Source organism: Rhinopithecus roxellana, chromosome 22 (assembly GCF_007565055.1).
Source record: "Rhinopithecus roxellana isolate Shanxi Qingling chromosome 22, ASM756505v1, whole genome shotgun sequence".
Taxonomy (NCBI): Eukaryota; Metazoa; Chordata; class Mammalia; order Primates; family Cercopithecidae; genus Rhinopithecus; species Rhinopithecus roxellana.
This window is the reverse complement of record NC_044570.1, coordinates 15080079-15104793: the sequence shown is the minus strand read 5'-3', so window position 1 is coordinate 15104793 and position 24715 is coordinate 15080079. Positions and strand designations below refer to the sequence as shown.

Sequence of the window (24715 nt, the reverse complement as noted above, 5' to 3'; positions counted from 1 at the left end):
GTGCGATGTGGTGCTGAGAAGAGTGTATATTCTGTTTTTTTGGGGTGGAGAGTTCTGTAGATGTCTATTAGGTCCATGTGGTGCGAAGTTGAGTTCAATTTCTGGATATCCTTCTTAACTTTCTGTCTCGTTGATCTGTCTAATGTTGAGAGTGGGGTGTTAAAGTCTGCCATTATTATTGTATGGGAGTCTAAGTCTCTTTGTAAGTCTCTAAGGACCTGCTTTCTGAATCTGGGTGCTCCTGTATTGGGTGCATCTATATTTAGGATAGTTAGCTCTTGCTGTTGAATTGATCCCTTTACCATCATGAAATGGCCTTCTTTGTCTCTTTTAATCTTTGATGGTTTAAAGTCTGTTTTATCAGACACTAGTATTGCAACCCCTGCTTTTTTTTTTTTTTTTTTTTTTTTTCTCCATTTGCTTGGTAGATCTTCCCGCATCCCTTTATTTTGAGCCTATGTGTGTCTCTGCATGTGAGGCGGGTCTTCTGAATACAGCAAACAGATGGGTATTGACTCTTTATGCAATTTGCCTGTCTGTCTCTTTTAATTGGACCATTTAGTCCATTTACGTTTAAGGTTAATATTGTTATGTGTGAACTTGATCCCATCATTATGATATTAGCTGTTTATTTTGCTTGCTAGTTGATGCAGTTTCTTCCTAACATCGATGGACTTTATATTTTGACATGTTTTTGCAATGGGTGGTATCTGTTGTTCCTTTCCATGTTTCATGCTTCCTTCAGGATCTCTTGTAGGGCAGGCCTGGTGGTGACAAAATCTCTAAGCATTTGCTTGTCTGTAAAGGATTTTATTTCTCCTTCACTTATGAAACTTAGTTTGGCTGGATATCATGTTCTGGGTGGAAAATTCTTTTTTTTAAGAATGCTGAATATTGGCCCTCACTCTCTTCTGGCTTGGAGAGTTTCTGCAAAGAGATCTGCTGTTAGTCTGATGGGCTTACCGTTGTGTGTAACCCGACCTTTCTCTCTGGCTGCCCTTCACATTTATTTGCTTCATTTCAACTTTGGTGAATCTGACAATTATGTGTCTTGGACTTGCATTTCTCAAAGAGTATCTTTGTTGCATTCCGTGTATTTCCTGAATTTGAATGTTGGCCTGCCTTACTAGGTTTGGGAAGTTCTCCTGGATGATATCCTGCAGAGTGTTTTCCAACATGGTTCCATTTTCCCCATCACTTTCAGGCACACCAATCGGACATAGATTTGGTCTTTTCACACAATCCCATACTTCTTGGAGGCTTTGTTCATTTCTTTTTACTCTTCATTCTCCACCCTTCTCTTCTCACTTCATTTCATTTATTTGATCTTCAATTGCTGATACTCTTTCTTCCAGTTGATCGAGTTGGTTACTGAAGCTTGCACATTTGTCATGTATTTCTGGTGTTACAGTTTTCATCTCTATCAGTTCTTTTAAGGTCTTCTCTGCATTAATTATTCTAGTTATCCATTCATCCATTCTTTTTTCAAGGCTTTTAATTTCTTTGTGCTGGTTACGTAGTTCCTTCTTTAGCTCTGGGAAGTTTCATCGACGGAAGCATTCTTCTCTCAACTCGTCAAAGTCATACTCCATCGAGGTTTGTTTCATTGCTGGCGATGAGCTGTGCTCCTTTGAAGGGGGAGATGTTTTCTGACTTTTTGAATTTCCAGCTTTTCTGCACTGCTTTTCCCTATCTTTGTGGTTTTATCTGCCTTTGGTCTTTGACGATGGTGATGTACTGATGGGGTTTTGTTGTGGGTGTCCTTTCTGTTTGTTAGTTTTCCTTCTAACAGTCAGGACCCTCAGCTGTAGGTCCATTGGAGTTTGCCTGAGGTCCACTCCAGACCCTGTTTTCCTTGGTATCAGCAGCGGAGGCTGTAGAAGATAGAATATTGCTGAACAGTGAGTGTTCCTGTTTGATTCTTGCTCTGGAGGCTTCATCTCAGGGGTGTACTGCACCACATGAAGTGTGAGGTGTTGGTCTGTACTGCAGTTGAAAATGCAGAAATCAGCCATCTTCTGTGTTGCTCGCTCTGGGAGCTGGAGGCTGGAACTCTTCCTATACAGCAATCTTGGGTGTACCCCGATTATTCTTTACTTACAATAATATAATTGTTTGAAATAGTGCAACAAAAATGTATTTTAATCTGCAACATAACCCAATGGAAAATGCTGGTTGATGTTCTACAGTGTTCACTGGAAAAGTATGTCTTCTTTAATGAATTAAATTTGACTTTTAAAACCAATAAAATTCCCTTGAGAAAACTGTCCTTATACTTTGTTTATCCAGTATGAACACATGTTTCTTAACCTGTGGTAAGTAAAAATAATAAATAAACCAATAAAAATAAAAATAAAAGCCCTCTTTCTATCAGGCCCAGGAGTCTCATACTCTTGGACCTCAAACTACATAGGAGTTTACCTAAATAATAGGTATCTCAGGCAGCAAACCTATGGCTGGGCTCAGCTTTATAATGTCCTATTCAAGATTCCTTGTGGAACAGAGTTTCATAAAAGCCAATGAGGAAAGCACATGTAAAAATGTTTCTCACAGTACTGTACAAAAATAGTCTGGCTAAGTTTAAGACAAGTCTCTTTTGCAAGCTACTCACTGTTATCATGATTCCTTCTTAAGGAAAATTAGGATGAAAATAAGATATAGGTCTCACAGCCTATCACACCTCTATCATTAACTCTTAAAAGTTGTTTTTAAGGATTTTCCTACAATTTTAATTAACTTGTTTTTTGTTTGTTTGTTTGTTTTGTTTCTTTCTGTGAGCCAACTGGTGATGTGCAGCTCCAGTCCTGGGTAAACAGAAAGATAGGAGTGATATATAAATCTAGGACAATATTCTAATTCTGGACAAGAATTCAAAAATATTTTCAGGTAATAAAAGATCATAGGATTCCTCTAACAGAATTTTTGCTGTGAGGGAACAAACCAGGAAAGCTAAGTAAATGCAAGTCTCCTGTAACCAAAACTTAACAAGTATAAATATAGCCAGTTAATCAGGCATGTCAGGAGCCTTGAAGTATTTGTATTTAAAGTGTTCTTACTTTCCTTTAGTAGTTTTGATATACTTTTTCTAATAATCCAAAATGGTTTCTTTTTTTTTTTTTTGGCCTAAACTCTATCATGCTTTGAAATGTAATGTAAATGAAACTATGCGTTAACATGCCTTTCCTCTACAAGTACTTAAGTCAACCCTCAGTAGAATCCTACCTACTGTTTTCTATACAACACTCTTCTCCAGGAGAAAATATCCAGAAAGGCCAATGCCCAATCTCTGAAGAGCAGTTAGAGTGTTCCTTTATGAAGGAGGACAAGGAAAACTTACCTAGCTTTTCTTATGTGAACAGCAAGTAAATGGTCTCTGGAAGACCCCCAGTCCACAAGGAAGAGCCTGGTTCCAACATAACATAATGATGTGACCAAAAAAAAAGTGTGGGCATCAGTAAGAGATCTAACAGAAAAGACTGTGTCTGATAACACAGCTGCAGTGACACAGATGGTAGAAATTGCAGTCCATTTAGATAAAAGCTTGTGCAAACCTCCCACTCACTCAGATGGGGAAACAATGCCTGGCATAGAAATGCTGTTTTCTGTGTTTCTGTAAACTCAGTAGGCCTCCATAAAATAAATATATATATTTTTTTTTTCCTTTTGGCTTAAACCCAGTGAGATCTTAAGGGTACTGACTGGGATCTTCCTTTTTGTTTTGACTGTTGACTCAACCCATATGAATCATCACTTCACTTCCTAATTGGTCCTGAGACAACAACCCAGGACAAGATTTTACTTTAGCTCCTGATAGGTCCTGGGCCAAGCTAAGCATTCTTTGCAAATTATCACATCAGACTTCTCCCATTGAAAGCTCCTGGGCAAGTTGTCTAACAGGTCCTGGGCCTGTGCAAAGCTAAGTTAGACATTCTCCAAGACAGGTTGCAAACTAAGCATATATCTTTAATTTTTAGGCCATAAAAAGGTTAAGCCGCAGTGGACAACTCATTCAAGCTTCAATGTCTGCTGGCAAGGAGCTTATTTTGCCTTCTTTTGATGTCAGAGTCTGCTTGAGTAATGCATTTTTCTCTTAAGATTAACTATCCTTTAACTCAATAGGGAGATAGAAAAATGTGTTTCATTAAAGCCTCTCTCACGATTTTAAAAAAGTATCCATAATTTTATGTGGTTTTAATCTATTATAAGTAGTTTAGAGTAATTAAGACGTTTTGTTCTGTTCCCTCATATGCCTTCCAGTATGCTCACTAGATAGTTTTTTTCATTAACCTATAGGATCACAAGGATTCCAATTGTGTTTTCAGCACTGAATTCTTTCCTATTAGAAATAATAATTTTGTTATTGTTCAACTTTTTTTTTTTTTTTTCCTTTTCATCCTCCCTTTTGCAAGGTTTTATGGGAGACTTGTGGTTCACCACGGATAACTCTTCTGTTTGTAAAGCTGCCTGCTTTAGGGAAAGAGTTGACTTTTAGTTTGTATTCAGGTATGATTAAACACTTGAATTAGATTTGGAAATGCCTCTGTATATCCACCAAGGTCATCAGAGGACTCTTGCTTATGTTTTTCGTTATTTGTCTAACTACATGCAAGAAGAAGAAAACTTGTACTCTACTAGTATCAAGTCTATCAAATACTTCCTATAGGGCAATAGTGAAGTTTTTGGTTTCTTTAGTTGCACACCAAGACAAGCTGATGAAATGGCTCCTGGTGGTGCTGAATGAAGGTGGCATGTATGGAATTTAGAAGTTACATTTGAACATTCCTCAGGAGATTGACTCTGATATTAATCAGTTATCTCTTTGAAACTTGCTTTAGGTAACTGCCAAGAGAGCAGACTCTGTTTTACAATGCTTAGAAAGAGCTGGGTTATCTCCCAAGTCAACGTAAGTTTCTACAACAGAAAACAGAAAACAAAATAAGGTAAAACAAAAAACTCTTTTCTTTGCCATCTGAAGAAAAGATGTACCTATTGAACAGTACTAAAATGAACACTTCCCTCAGAAAGCCAAGAATGCCTGTCCTGGAGCTGGTAAGACTGTCATGCCTTTGAGCAATAAATAAATAAATAAATAAATAAATAAATAAATAAATAAATAAGCCACTTTCTTTTATCAGAGTCTCACAGCCAATTAAATTTCTGTGCTTCAGAATGTAATCTAGAGAGGCTCACACTGCAGATTGTTTGTGAACTTTCTAAAGAAATACACAGAGAAAGCATCCCATACTCTTATCCCCCCTTTTGAAGTAGCCCTGATTCAATAAAAAGACAGAAAGGATGTTCCTTGCTTTTGCATTCCTCTTGTCTTTTCTGAGTCTGGTAACCAACCTAGTTTTCCCCTGTGATTGCAAGTCAAACTTTCACCCACAGTTCCAGAGGAGCTAGACAGCAGGACAAGTAATGTTTACCTGCACAGGCTTTTGCTCTCCACTGGTGATTCTTTGTTGACTTCCTCAGCCTATTGAACCAGGAAGATTCCCAAAGTAACTTGGGAACCTAAAACATGATAACATAGTCATTGGACTCGAGCACAACACTCGTGTAGAGTAAGAATTTTAATATGATTTCTGGCTTACGTTGCTATAGGCTAGAGAAACATTGAAATTCCAGAAAATAAGATCTATTGACTTTGAAATACAAAATTCTCTTTTAGTTTAAATGTCAGTGCTGCTTGATGAAGAATGTGTGCCTTAAAACATGTAAAGTTTATATGGCTGGCTGTCATAAGACATCACTTAATTAGAATATGTCTCTTAAAGGCACCCTCTTTTTGATTATTGAAACTGCAAATTTTGTGTTTACAGATAGGGCACAGAGTCTTATTATAGTTAGAAAGACATAGAAGAGAGAGGATTTAAAAAACCAATTGTCTTGTGCAAAGTACTGACATGGTTTCCCACACAGAGAAATCTCATCTCACTAGGTTGCATTTTAAGATCTAAAATGTTTCATGAAAATGCTGAATCCCAGGTTTATATGGTCAATAGTTAGAAAAAGAAGGTTAATGCTCTATTGCCTGTCCCCACAGCACGTGTATCTGCAGAAAAAAAGATGTTTCTCAGAAAGAAGCTGTGTAAGCTATATATGGCAGTGCTGAGCTTTTTGAAGAGAAATAACTACCCCAAAAGAGAAATTTATTTGAATGTATGCCATTCCATACCATGATATAAATATCTGTTACTGGTGAACAAAAAGACCCTTATTAAGTAAAAGTTTTTAGATTACAAGTTTGAATTCTCACTGCTTGGAAAAAAAAAAATTACAAAATAGTTACTCTTTTAATTACATTCAAACTACTGATTTTTACAAGTAAGATTATTTCTCCATGTTGCAAATTTGCATGCAGAGAAGAAATTGGAGGCTCAGTAGTCACACAATGACCGAAAAAAAAAAAAAAGATTAAAAAAAATGTAACAGAAAAGTCTGGAATTTTTGGTGACAACACTCTGAAGGACTATCAAAAACTGGAGTTAGTTTTGAGGCCTTCACATAACACCGTGGTGGTCTTAACCAGAGAACTTCATTTAACTTAGATATCCTTTCAGTCTCACGTTATGGCTAGATCCTCTGTTAAAGAAAACAGTTGGGACAGTGGCAAGCTTTTCAACAGTGGAGCATGAAAGGAGACTAGCAATGTGTAGCATCCCTTTCTCCTAAACCTTGTAAGGATGGCAGCCAATCTATTGGATTTTATCTGACACTGGCCCAGAGCTTTGTTTTTCTGGAGAAAAAAAAAAAAAAAAAAAAACCCGAGGACAAGCTGCAGATATGAATATAAATACAGGACAAGCTACAGCTATGAATGTTAATAGTTTGGAAGTGCACTCTTACTAACCTTTTTTTTTTTTTTTTTTTTTTTTTTTTTTTTAATGGAATCGCGCTCAGTCACTTAGGCTGGAGTATATTGGCACGATCTTGGTTAACTGCAAGCTCCTCTGGGTTTTACGCCATTCTGCCTTACCCTACCGAGCAGCTGGGACTACAGGTGCCCACCACCACACTGGATAATTTTTGTATTTTTCATAGATATGGGATTTCACCATGTTAGCCAAGATGATCTAGTCATGATCTACCCTCATTGTTCTCCCAAAATACTGCAATTATAGGCATGAGCCACTGTGCTCTGCCCCATTGACCTTTTTAATTAAATCCTCTCCAAGTCCATGAACTGAAAACAAACATTGAGTCCCCCAATGCACTACAATGTATCAGTCTCTCATTTTGAGGTGTCAAACAGATTTTTTTAATCTGAAGAAAATTAAAAAGTAGGAATGCAAAAGGTTTTAAAAAGTTATCTTCTGGCAGAGTAGAGTCAGTTGCCCACCTTGAGGAAGAGTCTCATATTTTTATAGATTCAGAAGAAGGAAAATGTGCTAACTAGAAAGCGCTATTCATCTTTTCTGGGACTTTGCACCTGGAACTATTAACAGCTGAAGTTATGAGTCAGCTTGGCTCAGGAATTTGGCCCTGAGCCACATAAGAGTTAAAGTAAAAGCACGGCCAGGGATATTGGACTGGGACCAGAGGCTAAAATGATAATTTAGAGAAACTTGGCTTGGATTCTAAAGCATGTTTAGTAATACCATAAGTGCTTTTTAATATACTGGAGTCCAATATGTACATGTTCAGACAAAGAGAGAAGCTATTTCTTGGAATCCCTTTGGTTACACAAAAGATAAAACATTTTAATATGGGGTCTTTTTTCTTTTTTATAATCTGAGTAGCTGTAGGCATGTCTTAAGCAAACACACCAAAAGAACTTGGACTTTTTTGGTGAAAAATTATTTGCCTGAGCCACATGATTGTACGGGATTGTAAATTTGTATCTGCAACCTGATTTTTCAGACTGTTTCTCTGTTTGTCAGATTTTACCAATAATTCACCATAACTATGCCACTTTTCTTTGTCAATACTATTGAAGAGCCAGATAGTTTCTGAGGGTGGGAAGGCACATTGTTTGAAATTTCCTATGTGCGAGACTTGTTTGCAATGTGAAACAACCCAAATCTTTGTGGATATTGTAAAATTGTCCATGGCTTCTTGGCAGTCATATCAGAAAACCCCACAGTAAACAACTCCTAAACATCACAGTAACATTCTCCCTGGAAAAAATCAAAACCAGATTTTTTCGTTCCAGCTTTTCTCATCTTCTTAATCTAGAGACTCGTTTAGTCACTTTATCATCAGATTTTCCAGTGTCAATATTGAACCCTCCAAGTTCATTACTACCCCTGTAGGAAATGCCCAGTGAATGAGGTGCCAGTAAAGTGCAAGTTTCCTTTTCATTACAGTATCTTAAAGAAATAAGTAATACCTGGGGAAGTTTCTGATACATCAATACATACATAGAGGCTTTCTAATTCTCACTGGTATTTTTGGTCTTACATTAGAAGGTGTTGTGTTATTCCTAACCACAACCTTACTGCTTCTGAGAAATAGCCCTTCAGGCAACAGAAAGATGGTGCACCAAACCACATTTCTTTTTTTTATTTTTTTATTTTTTTATTTTTTATTATACTTTAAGTTCTAGGGTACATGTGCATAACGTGCAGGTTTGTTACATATGTATACTTATGCCATGTTGGTGTGCTGCACCCATCAACTCGTCAGCACCCATCAATTCATCATTTATATCATGTATAACTCCCCAATGCAATCCTTGCCCCCCCCATGATAGACCCCAGTGTGTGATGTTCCCCTTCCCGAGTCCAAGTGATCTCATTGTTCAGTTCCCACCTATGAGTGAGAACATGCGGTGTTTGGTTTTCTGTTCTTGTGATAGTTTGCTAAGAATGATGGTTTCCAGCTGCATCCATGTCCCTACAAATGACCCAAACTCATCCTTTGTTATGGCTGCATAGTATTCCATGGTGTATATGTGCCACATTTTCTTAATCCAGTCTGTCACAGATGGACATCTGGGTTGATTCCAAGTCTTTGCTATTGTGAATAGTGGTGCAATAAACATACGTGTGCATGTGTCTTTGTAGTAGAATAATTTATAATCTTTTTGGTATATACTCAGTAGTGGGATGGCTGGGTCATATGGTGCATCTAGTTCTAGATCCTTGAGGAATTGCCATACTGTTTTCCATAATGGTTGAACTAGTTTACAATCCCACCAACAGTGTAAAAGTGTTCCTATTTCTCCACATGCTCTCCAACAACTGTTGTTTCCTGATTTTTTAATGATTGCCCTTCTAACTGGTGTGTGATGGTATCTCATTGTGGTTTTGATTTGCATTTCTCTGATGGCGAGTGGTGATGAGCATTTTTTCATGTGTCTGTTGGCTGTATGAATGTCTTCTTTTCAGAAATGTCTGTTTATATCCTTTCCCCACTTTTTGATGTGGTTGTTTGTTTTTTTCTTGTATATTTGTTTGAGTTCTTTGTAGATTCTGGATATTAGCCCTTTGTCAGATGAGTAGATTGCAAAAATTTTCTCCCATTCTGTAGGTTGCCTGTTCACTCTGATGGTAGTTTCTTTTGCTGGGCAGAAGCTCTTTAGTTTAATCAGATCCCATTTGTCAATTTTGGCTTTTGCTGCCATTGCTTTTGGTGTTTTAGACATGAAGTCCTTACCCACGCCTATGTCCTGAATGATACTACCTAGATTTTCTTCTAGGGTTTTTATGGTATTAGGTCTAACATTTAAGTGTCTAATCCATCTTGAATTAATCTTCGTATAAGGAGTAAGGAAAGGATCCAGTTTCAGCTTTCTACTTATGGCTAGCCAATTTTCCCAGCACCATTTATTAAATAGGGAATCCTTTCCCCATTTCTTGTTTCTCTCAGGTTTGTCAAAGATCAGATGGCTGTAGATGTGTGGTATTATTTCTGAGGACTCTGTTCTGTTCCATTGGTCTATATCTCTGTTTTGGTACCAGTACCATGCTGTTTTGGTTACTGTAGCCTTGTAGTATAGTTTGAAGTCAGGTAGCGTGACGCCTCCAGCTTTGTCCTTTTGACTTAGGATTGTCTTGGCAATGCGGGCTCTTTTTTGGTTCCATATGAACTTTAAAGCAGTTTTTTCCAATTCTGTGAAGAAAGTCATTGGTAGCTTGATGGGGATGGCATTGAATCTATAAATAACCTTGGGCAGTATGGCCATTTTCACGATATTGATTCTTCCTATCCATGAGCATGGTATATTCTTCCATTTGTTTGTGTCCTCTTTGATTTCACTGAGCAGTGGTTTGTAGTTCTTCTTGAAGAGGTCCTTGACATCCCTTGTAAGTTGGATTCCTAGGTATTTTATTCTCTTTGAAGCAATTGTGAATGGAAGTTCATTCCTGACTTGGCTCTCTGCTTGTCTGTTACTGTGTATAAGAATGCTTGTGATTTTTGCACATTAATTTTGTATCCTGAGACTTTGCTGAAGTTGCTTATCAGCTTAAGGAGATTTAAATGGGCAAAAACTGGAAAAATTCCCTTTGAAAACTGGTACAACATAGGGATGCCCTCTCTCACCACTCCTATTCAACATAGTGTTGGAAGTCCTGGCTAGGGCAATCAGGCAAGAGAAAGAAATCAAGGGTATTCAGTTAGGAAAAGAAGAAGTCAAATTGTCCCTGTTTGCAGATGACATGATTGTATATTTAGAAAACCCCATCGTCTCAAACCACCTTTCTTAATATAGCCTGTCATAATAAATAAAAAATAGTCGAAGAGAGGAAGAGTGAAGAAAAGACAAAATCCTGATTTCCAGTAGCAAAGGAGACAGAGCCCTTTGAAAACCCTAATGTAAGCCACACTGATCCCATAGATAATTAGAAAGACAGAAAGAAAAATGAAAGCAGGACTTCAGCCTTTAAAAGAGCCCAGATCTAAACCTTTTCTAAGCCAGTGTTGTGACAATATATTTGTATCTCTGAAGTTTCTGTCATTTCTACTTTCCTGAATGCCACTGCATTCTTCCATGCCTGCAGAAGGGAAAGCTTGTGGTATGCCCAATTCACCTAAATATGTGCAGGAAGCTGTCACCTGAACCCATAGTTTGAGCTGAGTACAGTCTGCCTGCGAGGTGGGTGTGTAAATTTAGACAAGCAGGCTCAAGAGAAACTTGTGGAAATGTGCCATCATATACAGAGTTTCTTGGCTGGTGAAGCATCACCATAGAGATCCTATGACAAAGGTGACATTCATCACCAGTGGCCAGTGGATTATTGAATTATGCCTATGAAAGGTAGCCTCCATAAAATCCAACAGAACACGATTCAGAGAGTCTCCAGGTAACTGAACAAGTAGAGTGTTCCAGAAAATTTTGTGCACATAAAAACAGACACTAACAATTCTTAATGACATGCAGAGTGTAGGGGTCTTTTCTTCGTTTTGAAAGAAGTTTTGTCCTTTAGTAATGAGTCCATAATTTTAACTTATTAACTATAATATACTCTAAAGTAACCTAAATCTGCACATTACAAACATTAGAACATGGATATTTTCACCAAAATGATTCTATAATTCACTACCAGGGTGTAACAAGTATTATTTTGGAGAGGTAAAGTTTGCTTCTGTTAACTGGGCAAGAACTAGACATTTATAAAAGAAAAGAAAATCAAGTTATATCTCATCAAAACTCTAATCATGTGTTCAATTTAGGAGAATGGTCATCAGTGAGTTTGTGTCAGAAATATTCTAAAGGAAAACTCTTTTAATTTATAATTCTGTGTCTCTGAAGTATTTGTGCCACTATAATGTCAAGCACATCATCACTGAGAGTTCTGTGTCTTTTTTTGTGGGAGGGAAGCTGAGGCTGCCTCGTAACCCAGTAGACTCTGTATTGTAGTATATAAAAATAAGAAAAATAAAAATCATTACAGAATTCTCTGTCATCCACATCTAATAAAACACAATTCTGGTCTGAAATATAGTAGTAGTCATTGATACAATTGAGAGCTTGCAGGAACAGTCTAGTATCCACCAGTCTGCTTTACATTTGGACTTACGTGTGCATAAAATAATCACACTTGGGCAAAAAATCTTTTATTAATTATTTTAAAGATATAGTGCTTTAAAATGCCATGAGAATTTAAATACATACCTTGGACATTTCCAATTCTCTTCCAAGATTTCACTACGGATGAAAATATTTTGCAGTATGAAGATGGAGTAGGGCATCTTGCAACTCATGATGTATTTCGTTTAGCTTAGTTCTTGTGTCCTGTGCAGATTGACTGACAATGAAAGCTCATCAATCTTATATTCAACCTACTTTAACATGGATTTTATCCCTTGGGTTGAGACCCTGATCTTCCTCAGCACCTCACACTCTCTTCATTGACCTGTTTCAGCTCCATCTTAATATCACAGTGAACAAGGGCCTTACATTCTTCCAGCACAACTAGGTTATATGAGGCAAGTTCCTTAATTTGATTCATAACCTCTTGGGAGAAAGTTCCAGTCAAAAACACCTGAGAGACCAGGCTTTTGGCACACACCTCCAGTGCTGTCACTTTTGGCCCAGTCATTAACATTTCATTAGCAGATGCGTCACCCATCATTTTCAGAAATGTAACAGTAGAACAGCCATCTGGACTGTCCAAAACTCGTATAAGGGGTCTGGAACAAATCCTTTTCTTTAGCCCACACAAGATCACAAAGGGGCAGTATGGATTCACCTAGTCCGATGACAGGGCCATGGACTGACACAACAATAGGCTTTTTAAATTGAATAAAAGTATTCATAACGTTCTTGAAGGTGTCCACCATTTCAAGCCTTGCTCACTTTCTGTCATTCCTTAAATGTATCACAAAGTACCCAAAATCAAGACCACAACATAAGACACTTCCAACTGCACTGAACCGCACAAGTTTGCTGTCATCTGCAGCAGCCCTATGCAGAGCATTAAGCCTTTCTTTAATTGCTTCTGTATTCAGTGCGTTTTTTGTCTGTCGATCTAGTTGATAGCAATATCTGGGTGAATTCATCCTCTTTCTTTACTACAATGTCTCTGTATGTGCTGGTACTTTCTGTTAGCTTGATGGAAAAGTACGTCTTCTTGAACAAAGATTGCTCTCTGTCGTCATCCGTAACATTTGTTGGGCTTCCTTTCCCTCTTGGAACTGATGTGTGTATGTCTGTTGTTGCAATGGCTGCTAATGGGTCTATTAATACAACTATAGCTTTTTGGGTAGCTGAGCCTGTGTCCATGGAAGTAGTAACTGAGCCAGATATCTGAGACATCAGTGGGTGTATCAGGGTCCTGTTCTCTATTCCAATGTATTCTGCACTGGGACCTGACAAAAGGTCCCTGACAGGTTTCCCTTCTGTCACCTTGAAGTCCACCATGTCCTTCTGATCTACCATAATAGGGTCCACTCTCTCAAGTACCTGAAAGTCACTCAGTTTTCTTGTTGCAAACAAGTGTCTTGATAGATGAATTTACTAGATCTATATTCTTTGTGTGAGAGAGAAGTGAATCTGCCTTTCTCTTAACGTTCTTACTGGCAGCAAATAACACACTGGGTTTGGATCTGTGGTGTTTGACAGTCACTAGTGTTCTAGGAGAGCTCTTAGAATAGTTCACATTGGTAGATCTGGAAGTTCTTCTTCTGGTATTGTTTGAAAACATTATACTTGTTCTGGTACATGCCAGTTTTTTTCTGTTTTTCTATCTGTCGTCTATTAAAATCATTTATACATTTTTCACAGCTCATGAGGTGCTGCTCTGGCTCCCAAGTGTCATTCTGTTTGTCACAACCTTTCCATGAAACAAATAGATTATGTTCTCCTTTTTGTCTTGTCTTTTGTCAACAATAGTTTCAACCTCAAACTCCTGGCAAGATATGAGGAAAGACTCAAGATTGGAGCAGTTGCTGTGCCATCTTTGTTTCAGTTGTGTCTCCACATAGCTTCCAGTGATTCACCAGGTTCTGCGTATGGATGAGCCACTTCTACTCCATCACCACTGGTTTATGAAAATTATGTGAAATAGCAGCTATGCTATGTTCCTTAGGTTCTCCACTCTTAGTCTCTGGTGGGACAGCTTGGGCTTCGCCTCATGGTGCATGAGAGCTAGCTCAGTAGCCTCCCGTAAGAATAGCTAAGACCACAGCTCCTACTGTCTGGTGTAGTACAGAAAGCTTTCTTCCTGCCTGATGCTCTTTTGTGTTTCTTTGTTTAATTGTGGTTGTGATGATGATTATATTGAACATTATAATGTTATACCATTTTTAATGTTACACTAGCTTACATTCAGTAACATAAAAATCCTTATTCCTGTGTAACTTAACTCCATTATTTCACTTACTATGTTCTCAAAATTATGCATTGTATGGAAAAAACATAAATTAGTGGTTTTTTTTATTTAATATATTATTGTTTTAACTTATGTTGAGAACAAATTATGGAGGTGCATATTGTTAATTTTTTATCATTTATAATTTTCATGCATTTGTCTTTACCTTAATCTTTTCTTATCCATAATACTTTTGAGTGTGTGTTCATTCTACCCTGAAGTACTCCATAAAACATTTATTAAAGTGTAGTCTACTGATGAAAGGTGTCCATTTTTATCTTGGAATGTCACAATTTGTCCTTCACATTTGATGAACAATTTGTTTGATCATAATATTTAGGTTTGACAACTTTTTTCCTGACTTCACTTGGAATATATTTGCCTACAGCTTTCTACCATCTTAGATTTTGGGTAAGAAATCCACTGGTTATTCAGTGGTTATTCAGATAAGAAATCTACTGGTTATTTTTGAGGGTCCCTTTTGCATGACTAGCTGATTCCCTTGTTTCCTTTGAAAATCCTCAAAATTATCTTTGTGTATGTTTTAGACAGTTTAATTATCAGGTAAGTTTGAGTTTGTTTCTTTGAGTTTCTGTTATTTGGCATTTGTTGAATATATTCGGTGTTTATTTGCTGACTTAAATTGTTGTGTTCTTCATTATTATTTTCTTAAATAGTCTCCTTGATTATATGTCTCTCCCTTTGAAAGTATGCATAAGTATGGATAAGTGCATAAGTATGGCTGCTTCATGGTGTCTCTCAGATTTCTAGGCTGTGTAAAGCTACCTTGAACCTTTCCAGCCTGTGTTGATGACCACTATGTGTTTGACTGCCCCCAAGGGTACGTATCACAGATTGTCAGTTGGTCTCGCAAGGCTGATGCATCCCAGATTTCAATTCCTAGACTTCACTCATTACAGTCTCATTAGTGCACCACAATGTAGCAATCTCTAATTGTGAGGCACACAGAGCTCTCTGTCTCATGGTCAAGAAAATTAAGGGGATGGATGCAAATCGTTTGAAGCAAAATTTTATAAATCAAAGTACAAATGTCTTCACTGTGGAGGTGGAATACGAGTGGTTTACCTACTCTGAGACTGAGGATTGCGGTTTCTAAAGACAGAGAAGTAAAGAAATGTACTTAGTGGTTGTGGAGTAAGCATTTTTGGGTTGGTCCTGAACCTTGGACTTAGATTAATCTGGAAATGAAGTGATGATTTATAGAAGCTACTAAGCTCAGCATTGCAACTTGGCCCTGGACCAAGAAGGAGCTGACATGACAGCTTGACCTGAGTCCTTGGCCTAGGACCAGTCACAGGCTGAAGTTTTGTCTCATGACCACAATAAATAAGGAGTTTGGATGATGCGAATTTCAAGTAGGAAGAAAAGGTTAATAAGCAAAAGAAGAAAACTCTCCACAGTAAAGAGGGGATTTGCGAGGGTCTCCAACTATAAAGCTGGGTCATTACTTTTTATGAACTGGAAAGAATGAAATGTTCCGAGGCATCTGTGAGCTGCCTTGAAGAAAGCACTACTTCAGCTAGATTCAGAACCTGGCCTGGGAAAAATGAGAGGTGAAAGTAAAAGCTTTATCTGGCTCGCTGGGATGGGGTAAAGCAGAAGCTGAAGGGATAATTCACAAATGCTTTTCTTGCATTCAAAGCATGTCCAAAACAGAAAAGAAAATTATTTCATCAGAGCCCACTGGAGCCTACTGGGTATCATGCCCACAATGGGAGGAGTGTGTATTTTCTTGAAGTCTGCTGATTATGCTGATTATGTGAATGACAGAGACACTTATTCTGTTGGCCTTGTTCTCTTATCTCTGTAGGTATGATTATGTTTTAGGAAAAAATGGCAAAAGCATTTTCATGTTCTACCTTGTTTTCTTATTAGTGTAGCTGTGGTTACACCTTTAGGGTATCCTCCTATTCAAGATTTTTTAAATCAGTGTCTGCAGCCTGAGTGTTCAGGCTCTTCCTCTGTATAAAAATGTTAACCAAGAACCACTTCTAGATTCCTTATTGTTTTTTCTCTCACATTTTCATGAAGGTAATTTTGTGTTTTTGTAGATGAAATAAAGATTGTGTTAAGGGCTTTTCTGTAGAGTTTTCCACTTTGGATATGGAATCAAGCTTCCCTTTAGAGTACATTTGAAATTTTTATGTTAGTCATGTTCAATCTGTACTTTCTTCTTTTAAAATAAAGGTTTCTAATAGAGGAATATATTGTTTTAATTCTTAGAATTGAACATTTGAACGCTCTAGTACAAGGGGTCTCTTTTTCGTAGCTGTAAGGTTGTAAAAGATGTTTGACATGTCTGCTTTCTGCCATAGAACTCCAAGAATCTTTGCAATCTCCAAATGCTGTCTTTTAATATGATAGTGATGATTCAGAGCTACATGCTGGGGTTTGTGAATGAAAACGCAAAGGCATTATTTGAGGATAGGGACTCTAGGGTTCACTCTGCATCATTCCAAAATGACACAGGTGCTGCAAGTACTGGCAGCAGCAGCCCATTTAGAGAGGCTGCTTCAAAGATGCCAGGTGCAAGGACGGAGGTGAAGCCAGGGCTGTGCACTCTGTGAAACTGTTGGAAACTGAGAAAAGGCAGAAACCACACTCACACCCAAGTTCAGTGAACGGGAGCCGCACTTATTCAGGAGCACTTATTCAGCTGCCCCATCACAGATGCAGACTCAGGCATCCCTCAGCTTTCTGAGACCTGGGAAGCCATTTTTCTAATAATGACCCCGAAGTGACTGTTCCCATTGCCTGGCCTCTCCCAGCTCCCATGCCCACTATGACATTGTACAAATGTGCCATCATCCACAGAGATTCTGGTCTTATATATTGTAGAAGATATAGATAGAATTTAGATTTTCCTAAAACAGTTTATTGCTCACCAGTCTGCTTTTATATTTGGGCTCTCCAGCGCAACTCGATTATGAGAGGCAGAGTCCTTCATTTGCATCATAACCTATGGGGTGAAACTTGCAAAGAAACCTTAGAGACCAGACCTGTGACACATGCCTCCTCTCCTGTTAGCTTTCACTCAGCAATTAACATTTCATTGGCAGACGCTTCACCAATCTGCTTGGGACATGTAACCATAGAGCAGCCGTCTGAACTCTGTCCAAAAGTCACGTAAGGGATTTGAAACCAAGCCTTTTCATTAGGTCACGTGAAAGCATAATGAGGCAGTGTGAATATACCTATTCCAAAGGATGTGCCACTGACTGGTAAAACAAAAGGCTTTTTAAATTGACTGAAAATATTCATGAAGTTCTTGATGGTATCCAACATTTGAAGGCTTGTTCTGTTTCTGTCATTTCTTAAGTCCTTCACAAAGTACCAAAATAAAGACCACAGCAAAAGACACTTCCTGCTGCACTGAATATCATGAGATTGCTGTCATCCACAGCAGCCCTATTCAGAGCATTCACCATTTCTTAATTGCTTCTTTATTCAGAGAAATGTTTCCTGTTCATCAAGTTGATAGCAATATCTGGGTGAATCCGAACTTTTTCCCCACTACAACATCTCTGTTTGTGGTGGCACTTTCTGTTAGCCTTATGGTGAAGTATATCCTCTTGATAAAAGGCTGGACTCTGTCATCATCAGTAACATTTCTCTGCCCACCTTTCACTCTTGGAATGAATGTATGAACGTCCATCTTTCCGTTGGCTGCTAATGGTCCCATTAACACCACTATACCTGTTTTGGTACCTGAGTCTGCAGTCATGGAAATCATGGAAGTCTGGCTCTCAGTCTGAGTCAGACATCTGGGAAAATAGTGAGTGAATCTGGGTCTTTTTCTCTATTCCACACTGTCCTGTCCTAGGGTCTGATAAAATCCTGATGAGATTCCCTTCTGCCTCCTTGAAGATCACTATATCCTGCTAATCTGTCTCAATAGGGTACAGTTTCTTGATTTCCTGAATGCCACTCACTGTTTTCTTCTTGTTAAAGGGACTGTGAGGGCAAATGTCTTTCTTGATAGTTGGATTTCCTAGCTCCATATGCTTTGGGTTGGATAGAGGTGACATTGGGTTTCTGCTGACTTTCTGGCTGGCAGCACATAACTGGCTGCTTTTGAATTTGTGGTGTTCGCCGTAACTAGAATTATAGGAGCATTCTTAGAAATCTTGGGGGTGGTAGATCTAGAAATTCCTCTTCTGTTATTTTTTTAAAAATGTTCTGCTTTTTCTGGTTCATGCCATTTTTCTTTTTTTTTTTTTTCTTTTCTGGTTTTTCAGTCTGTTGTTTGCTAAAGTCATATATACCTTTTTCACTTGTGGTGCTCTGGTTCCCAGGTATCATTCCGTTTCTCCTAACTTTTCCAATGCTAAATACTTTTTTCTTTTGAGAGGGAGTCTTGCTCTGTCTCCCAGGCTAGAGTGCAGTGGCACAATCTTGGCTCACTGCAAGCTCCGCCTCCTGAGTTCACGCCATTCTCCTGCCTCAGCCTCCGGAGTCGCTGGGACGATGGGGCATCTGCCACCACCGCCCAGCTAATTTTTTGTATCTTGCTTCACCGTGTTAGTCAGGATGGTCTTGATCTACTGACCTCGTGATCCACCCTCCTTGACCTCCCGAAGTGCTGAGCCACCGAGCCCGACCTTTCTCTTCTTTTTTTTCTTTTCCTGTTCTCTTCTTTTTTTAAACAGAGTGTTGCTCTATCACTGGACAGTAGTCCAGGGGCACAGTTGAGCAATCTGCCTCACTGCAACCTCCACCTCCAGGATTCATGTGATTCTCCTGCCTCAGGCTCCCGAGTAGCTGAGATTACGTGTGCCTGTCACCACACCCAGCTAATTTTATGTATTTTTAGTAGAAATGGGTTTTCGCTGTATTGGCCTGGATTGTCTGGCTCTCCTGAATATGTGATCTGCACGCCTCTGTCTTTCAAATTGCTGTTATTACAGGCATGAGCCACTGTGCTTGATCTCTGTCTTCCCATTTTTATCCTGTCTTTTGTCAACAATAATTTCAACTCAAACTCCTGGGAAGCCATGAAAAAAGACACAGGATTGGAGCAGTTGCTGCCTCAACTTGTTTCAGTTGCATCTCCACATAGTGATTTGTTTCAGCCTCCAGTGCTTCACTACATTCTTCGTACGGATAAGTCTATTCCAGTTTGTCACCACTGTGTAGTGAAAATTGTGTGAAATAGCAGCTATGCTGTGTGGCCTTAGGCTTTCCACGCTTACTCCCTGGTGAGACAGCTTGGGCTTTCTCTCATGGTACATTATAGCTGGCTCAGTAGCCTGAGGTGAGAGTAGCTAAATCCATAGCTCCTACTCTCTGGTGTAGTACAGAAAGCTTTTACCTGCCTGTTACACTATTTTTCCTTTTCTTTTGGTTTCTTTAATTGTGATTGCTAGTATGATTGCATTGAATATTCTAAAGTTATTCTACTTTTAGAGATATGGTAGCTTACCTTCAATAACATACAAATCCCTTACACCTGTATAGCTTCATCCTCATTATTTCACTTATTGAGTTCTCAAAATCTTACCTTTATGAATTGTACGTCAAAAACACAAGTTAGTGATAGTATTTTTATTACGTACACTAGTGTTTTAAATTACAGGGAAAATAAATTGTGGAGGTGTACATTGTTAATTTTTCATGTTCTCTAATTGCTCATTTATTTATCTTAATATATATTCATTCATACTGCTGTTTAGTGTCTGTTCATTTTACCATGAAGTACCCCATACAGCATTTTTCAAAAGGTAGTCTACTGGGAAAATATCCCAGCTTTTATCTGGAAATGTTATAATTTTTCCTTCACTCATGATGGACAGCTTTTTGAACATAAGATTTCCATTCAAATGTTTTTTCTTACAGCATTTGGAATATGTTAATCTATTGCTTTCTGTCATCTGAGTGTTCAGATATCCGCTGATTATTTTTGAGGGTTCTTTGAACACGAGTAGCCACTTCTCTTGCTGCTTTCATGATTTTCTCTTTTTCTTAAAGAGTTTAATTATCATAAAATTTGCATTTGTTTCTTTGATTTTCTCCTACTTGGAGTTTACTGAGCTTGATATTATTTAACACTACTGGTTCTAAATAGTCTTCCTGATTCTTTGTCCCATACTTTCAACTTCCAGTATGTGTAATAGGACTGCTTCGTAGTGTCCCACAGCATTTTAGGCTGCGTTCTCATTACTTTATTTTTTCCTATCATTTTCTAAATTAGTAGTGTCAACTACTCTTTCTTCAGTTTGCTAATATTTTATTCTTCCCCCATATCATGTCTGCTTTTAAATATTTGTAATAAACAAATACATATATTATATAGAGAAAGACATTTTTAGGTTTTAAAATAATTTTACTCTTTGTATTAATAATGTTTGTTCATATATTTTATGCTTCTTTTGTTTTAGCTATTAGCTTATTATGAAGCTTAATTTTAAATATTGTGTTTCAGTAAGACTGCCATTTGGACTGTCTAAAAAATGTTTTGGAACATAATTTTTTTCAGTTCTTAAAATCGAACCATCTCTATTTCGATCTCTGATTTATGATTATGCTGGTGCTATAAAAGGGCATTTAAATTTAAAATGCTGTAATTTGAAAACAAGATTTTCTTATTCTATGGAATTACAAGGTTTTGTTTATTCATTATATAGCTCTTTCTGTGCTGTAAAACAGTCTTACTGGACTTCTTCTTGGGTCTTTTTTGAGCCGCATTGTTTTGGGGTGCATATCGGTAAAACCACAGTTTGTTCCGCACACACACAACACACACACACACACACACACATATTTTATATATATAATTAATATATATATAAAATATGTGTGTGTGTGTGTGTGTGTTGTTATATATATATATATATATGTATATATAATTAATATATATATAAAATATGTGTGTGTGTATATATATAAAATATGTGTGTGTGTTATATTCGTGTGTTTATGTGTTTAGTTTTCAACGATTTTGTCCACAAATGTCTAACCTCTTAAGAGAAAAAGAACAATAAGGAAAACATGTTCTGGCTTTTTAAATCTTCTGACAGTTGCGCAGAAGGACAAAGAGCCTGCATAATGTTTGGAGAATAAAAGAATGACTATTCACCTCTGTCGGGACCTCCATAAAGCAGAAGCAGCCATCAGTGCACAATTCCTCCTCAGATTTGGAAGACAGGGTCCTTTTAATTCATCATGGCTCTTGTAAACTGTTTCAGAATTATTTGAAAGGCAGCATCCCACAGTTGTGGTTAATAATGCATAAGTAGCTGCTATTGATCTGTGCTATAGAATTAACAAATTTTAGTTTTGGTTTATTATACAAACTTTTTTGGAAGGTATAAAACTTCAGTTAGACTCCAGTTATCTATAATATTTGTCTCATACTAATCCTGCCACAGCACCTATTGTATAATTGAAGAGACAGGTATACAGTGCTCTGTAGTAAATTGCAGCACTTTCCCTGAATCTACAATCATTTTGCTTTGGTCAATTTGTCTTTGCACCTAAAGTGTGACTTGCATAGAAGTCACAAAAGTGTATCCTTCGTTGAAGAGTACACTTACACCTGTGTGTGCCTTTTTAAGAAAGAGCTTGTGTCCAAAATTGCTGGGTTCTTGGTCTCACTGACTTCAAGAATGAAACTGGAAACATTCACGGTGAGTGTTATAGTTCTTAAATATGGTGTGTCAAGAGTTTGTTCCTTTAGACGTTCAGATGGGTCTGGAGCTTCTTCTTTCTGGTGGGTTTATGGTCTCGCTGTCAGGAGTGAAGCTGCAGACATTCATGGTGAGTGTTACAGCTCTTAAAGGCAGCACGTCTGGAGTTGTTACTTCTTTCCAGTGGGTTCGCGGTCTCATTGGCTTCAGGCGTGAAGCTGCAGACATTTGCGGTTGAGTGTTACTGTTCATTAAGGCAGCTTGGACCCAAAGAGCGAGCAGCAGCAAGACTTACTGCAAAGAAGGAAAGAACAATGCTTCCACAGGGTGGAAGATGACCCCAGCGGGTTGTTGCTGGCTGACTGCGGCAACTTGCTTTTATTCCCTTATCTGACCCCAACCCATATCCTGATGATTGGTCTATTTTACAGAGAGCTGTTCGGTCCATTTTGACTGAGTGCTGATTGGTGTATTTACAATCCTTCAGCGAGACAGAGTCACAGAATGCTAGTTAGCTAGACGCAGAGTTAATGAGACTCAGAGTACTGATTGGTGTATTTACAAACCTTGTGTTAGACATAGAGTGCTGATGGGTGCATTGACAATCCTTGAGCTAGACACAGAGGCTAGACAGGAAGCTTTTCCAAGTCCCCACTAGGTTAGCTAGATACAGAGTGCTGATTGGTGCACACAGGATCTTCCTGCTAGATATAAAAGTTCTCCAAGTCCCCATCCAATTCAGGAGCCCAGCTGGCTTCAGCCAGTGGATCCTGCACTGGGTCTGCAGGCGGAGCTACCTACCAGTCGGGAGCCACGCCTGCACTCCTCAGCCCTTGGGCTGTGATGGGTCCTGGTGCCACTGAGCAGGGGGCGGTGCCCGTTGAGGAGGCTCAGGCTGCGCTGGAGCCCTCCACAGGAGGGGAGCTCAGACATGTTGGGCTGCAGGTCCCAAGCCCTGCCTGGCCGGGAGGCAGCCAAGGCCCAGCGAGAATTTGAGTACGGCGCCGGCGGACTGGCACTGCTGGGAGACCCGAAGCAACCTGTGCAGCTGCTGGCCTGGGTGCTAAGCCCCTCACTGCCCTGGGCTGGCGGCATCCGCTGGCCACTCCTGGTGCAAGGCCAGCCCAGCCCACACCCCCTGGAACTCACACTGGCCCGCAAGGGCAGCCCCGGTTCCCGCCGGCGCCTATCCTTCCCCATCTCTGGGCACACAGAAGGAGGAGGCGCCATCCTCAGCCACCCCAGAGAGGGGCTCCTGCGGTACCCTGGCCGGCTGAGGGGCTCCTCAAGCACTGCCAGAGTGGACACCGAGGCTGAACGTCGAGGAGGCGCTGAGAGTGAGGGCACATTGTCACCTCTCAAGTTCACATTTAGATTTGTTATAAGTAAAATATTACATATTCTGGCATTGACTTGTTTTCCACGTATTCTTCTTACTTGATATTCAATTTGTTTTTTTCTCATTTAAAAAATTTGGTTAATTTTTTAAAACCTTTTGTTGTGTGTGTGTGTTTTTTTTTTTCTTTTTATTTATCTTTTTTTTTATTATACTTTAAGTTCTAGGGTACATGTGCATAACGTGCAGGTTTGTTACATATGTATATTTGTGCCATGTTGGTGTGCTGCACCCATCAACTCGTCAGCACCACAGTGAGCTATTTGGGACTTCAATTAACATTGAATTTAACATCTCAATTAACATTGAAAACTTAAAATAGCCTACTGTGAACAATACTAACTTGTGTGAATAATCTAATGTTTGTCAACAATATAAAAATATGCAGATCTTGTAGTGTTCCATCCTTCCCAATTTAAATTATTGTTTCTCATTCTGAGCACACAGAGTGTTCACTAATAGCTAAGTTTGCCAGGGTTGTAATAGTAATAACATTTTTCTTTTAGAGAAGCATTTGTCACAATTCCCTTTAGCTTTTCTTTATCGAGATATTTTTGCTTGAGCATCAATTAACCAGTTACATATGTCAGGTCTGATAGCATTCTCTTCTATTAAAACTTGGATATCTCAACACCTTCTGACTTCGGTGGTTTCTGCTGAGCAGTCACCTGTTACTTTTAATCAAGACCTTCTTCTACATAGCATGTTGTCGTTCCCTTTCTGTTTTTACAACTTTCTTTGTATTGGTTCTTGATTGACTATCATATTTTCTGATGTGGCTATCATTGACTGTATTGTGGTTAAAGATTAATCTGCTTTTTAATATTCATATTTTTGCAGTGGTAAATCTCTCCATCTTTTGCTCTTGTTTATAGTTTGCCTAATATGTAAAACTAGTGTAATTTTTTTCTCAACAGCTTAAACATTTGTGACCAATTGCTGGCATTTCTATCTGAGAGTGACTTCAGGGTTAGACAAAAGATAAAGAAATGATTATTTAACCAAATTTTCATATATCCTTTCGAAATACTGGAAAAAGAAACACAGTAATTTAGCACATAAGTCCTTCTTTGTTTTTTACAGAAGCAGAACTCAGGTCCTCACTTTGACAATGTAGATTTGAATTTTGAAGGCTTCATCTGTGACTAGGAGGTGATACGGAAATCCACAAAGAATAAAACAAAACCAAACAAAATTTGATCATTTTGTAATTGTCTTTCTTTATTAAATGTTTACTTTGTTGATATAAACTATTGATTTTCAGGGTCCAGACTGTGTTTCATGGTTTGAATTTTTTTTTTGTTCTTTTTTTGGAACTGTGTGAAACTTCTAGCCCTGCAGTTTTGCTTTTATTTTTAGCTATGAAACACTGAGTGTTTTCTGATTTCAGAGTTTATTGTTATTTATGAGATTTA

The 24715-nt window shown here is 38.4% G+C and overlaps 2 pseudogenes; one reads left to right on the top strand and one right to left on the bottom strand.

The window, feature by feature from the left end:
* Window positions 1-12228: 12228 nt before the first annotated feature.
* LOC104677256 lies at window positions 12229-22837 on the bottom strand (annotated as a pseudogene).
* LOC115895684 overlaps window positions 22836-24715 on the top strand; it is a 34851-nt pseudogene continuing 32971 nt past the window's right edge.